The following is a 3,682-nucleotide window of genomic DNA, read 5'->3' on the forward strand; positions in this document are numbered from 1 at the left end:
TCCTCCGCGGCCGGCAGCTGCCCGACTAGTAGCTGACTGAAGGCTTATAGAAACATTTATCTGCATCTGCTGAATCAGCTCACTAACGACCGAAACAAAATCTTTTGTTTGGTTTTCATCCAACATTTACTTAACTTGAAAGTAAAGAACTGAAGAAAAAAGCCATCATGTCCTGAAATATGTTTCACTATTATTTACAACAACAGTATGCAAGCAGATTTCCATGACACATTTTAGTGGGTGAGTTAATGGAGACGTTTTTAAATAATTATAGTAGCATAATTATACAGTCTCTCAACACAAATCCTCAGTGATGCATGCATATAAAGATAATCCCTTGTATCCCTTTTCTTATAAAATATGAGAGAATTCCTCCTCTTCCACCGTTATTTCTGTAAAATACACACTGGGTCATACTGTTTCCAAGTAAATTTTTAAGAGGCTTTTCCTACTTATTTCTTCCAATTGCCTTCACAAATATAGTTATTGTCTGTATAAGTAGATTCATATTCCAAATAATGAAACTGTGTTAACCACTAAAAGCTGTTGTGTGCTTCTAAATTCCTTCTTATCTTGAAATCACAAAGCGGCTGGGAAAAGCTAGGGGGTACCAACAACATTTACTTCTACCAAGAAACTTTGAAACAAAAGCAAATATGCAGCAACTCACCTTTTATGCTAAGCTAGTTATGCATGCTAGTAAAGTTTAAAATAGCATTTAAAAATCAAGGTGCATGCCTGTCTTCTCAATAATGAATTAATAGATAAGAAAAAAAAATTTTCAAGTTAATGTATCCTGATACATTTATGGAGTTTTTCTTCTGCTCCTCACATTAAGGAGGTCCACTAGCCAGTATTAATTTCTCATGCTTCAGCTGATTCTGGCTGTGTGACAGACACTGCAAGGGAATGCTTTTAATCCCACCAGTATTTATATTAATGCTGATGTTACCACTTGGATGTCCATGTCAGTAAGCTTCGTATTTTGCCCCTGAACTGTTTCACACAAGGCCTTTAATAAACATGCATTTCTAGTACAATGCAGTGTATGCTATAAAGCAGCAGCAGCAGCTGCCATTTAGGAATGAAATTTCAAGGCCAATACCCCAGGCTCAGCAAAGGTTAAGGTTCATTTTCCTCCACAGCAAAGCAGAGAAATGTAACTGAGGGCACCAGGTGCAGCACACTGCCTCCTCCTGAATCACAACTGCAGCCATGCAGGAAAGAATTTCAGAAATTTATATAGTTCATAGCAGTCTCTCGGCTACATTACTTCAACTTGCTCTCTCCTCTTACCATCAACTTCTCACTGAAAATTTCTCACTGGCTATACTATCACATTTCTGCTGATATCTTACTATGCTTCATTCGTTTCCAGAGCAAACATCTTATCTTTAAGCTCCTGCATATTTAGCTTCCAAATGCAAGCATAGCTATAATGTATCCTACAACTTACGAAGCCTACTGTCTCCTAAAGCATGTAATTTTCAATATAAAATGCTCTATATTGCTACAAGATCAATCAGTAAGCTCAGCAATATGTTTAAATATCCCCTTCTTCATATAGTACGTAATTTATCTATGTAATAGAATAAAAACCACCTGGAGTGGTAGACAAAATATGATTTATGACGCTAGCACACAGTTATATATTTCCACGTTCCAGTGTAATACTGATATCTCATTAAAAAATACAGCATATTAATTAGCCTCCCACAAAGACCAACTCTCTCATTATCAATAGCTTTAACCAGTCTGTTTATCTTCTAACCTTGAAGAGAACCAATGGCAACTATTTTAATAAAGAGAACTAGGAATAAAGTTTAAAACCACAAGGATTATCACCACACAATTCATTCCAGCAAGTCTTTGCTTGCATTAAAATCCTTAATGCTTTCAGAACAACACAATTTATTAAGAACTTTACAGAAAAGATAAATTGACACAAAGATTTAAGGTGTAGACTTTCAGAAAATGTGCTCATTTTCAAAACTGAGCTCCCAGCCACCTGGGCTTTCACAATGTAAAACACGAGCTACTATATTCTATGAGATTTTAAGGAAAAAATAGCTGTACAGAAGTCTAGCAAGACTTCCATTCTTATTGCATCTTGAACCATGTAAACTAAGTAATAAAAAAGTAGAATTTCTTACGTTTATTGATCACAGGTGAGAATGATTAATCATATTTAAATTCTTTCACGAGCTTCATATCTTCAGTCTTTCATCTAAGTTATTGTCATATCTATAAAGAATTAATAATGAGTTTTAATATTGAAAAACAACTAAATTATTCTGTGTAGTACCTAACATGCAATAAAAGCTTTCATGCAGAAAAGATGAAGTAAAAAAAAATAGGTTGAAAGAAGCAAGCAGAGTAATCAAACCAATAAGCTAGCACATTTTAATTAGAGAAAAACAGCATCTCTAACAATACATTTTCTTCATGTTTCCTATTTTTACTTTCTCCCCCTCACCATCTGCTTCTGTTCTACTTTTTCTTCCAAAAAGCATCCACCTCATTTACCTTTACTCACCCCATCACAGAATTCAGACTAAATAGAAACAAAAAAAAAGCCAGCAAAGCACTACCTATTCATAAAAGGCCTTCTAAAGTAACTCCTGTTTTTCTTGCAATAATTTTAGATCTTTGAAAGAAACAGCCCACGTTGATTTAAAGTGTTATACACATCCTCTAAACAAAGGAAGTTGAATTTCTTGGCCACCAGTACCTTTGGATTGTACTTCTACCTTCAGTGCTGCCATTTTTGCCAAATCTTCCCCCGTTCGTTTGGTAGCCAGTACTGAATCTCACAAGAGTGAGATACTGTAACATGGAGAAAGAAAGTGAATTGCAGACCAACCAAGAATTTCAGCTACTTTCAGGATTCTTCAGCAAGAGAAAGAACTACTCCTTTCAGGCATGAAAGTCACCTAAGCAATGCTCAAAGGGACTCTACAAAAACTCAGAATACAAGAGCTCCTCCATAGGCATTAGCAACACCCACAGTACAGCTCCTTGTGCGTTTCCCTCCTCCCTAGGAGGCTGCAGCTGATGAGCACTCCCAGATCCAGTGAGACTGAAGGCTCTGGATCAGGAGGACTGGGCACAGCGAGAGCCCCAGCTGTGAGGGGACAGCCTGGGCCCAATCCTTTCTGTCAGGACAAGCATCTTCAGGTCATCAGCTTTCAGTTCATTCAGTTTTCAGCAGCTACAGTACAAACACACTTTTTATGCACAGTTCTAACTAAAAGTACTATTTACTGCAGCAACACAATACTTCCAGATTTTTTAATGCTGCCACACCGCTGGTTTGGAGTAGAACCCCAGTTACGACAAAACACAAGCAGAGATCACTGGGTTAACTCTGCTGGGAACATTTAGCTGGAAATCTACCCCAAATGTCACTGAACTACCACTTCTGGTGAAAAATTTAAGGCAGCAATACGGTTTGCATTGCTTAAGAAGAACTGCATGAAAATCAAAACGTTTTCGGGAGAAAATCCTCACAGCATGCACAGCAGGGTCTGAGGAGGCCACAGCTCCGCCGGTGGAGCCCCAAAAACCCCCCGGGGCGGCAGCCTCGCACCGATACCCGCTCCTCAGACCCCCCCGGCCCCCACCGACACCCCGGTGGAGCGGTGAGGAGAGCCTCGGAGCGGATTCAAGAAAGGGACCGGCG

This window comes from Pterocles gutturalis, unplaced genomic scaffold (assembly GCF_000699245.1).
Source record: "Pterocles gutturalis isolate BGI_N339 unplaced genomic scaffold, ASM69924v1 scaffold26215, whole genome shotgun sequence".
NCBI lineage: Eukaryota > Metazoa > Chordata > Aves > Pterocliformes > Pteroclidae > Pterocles > Pterocles gutturalis.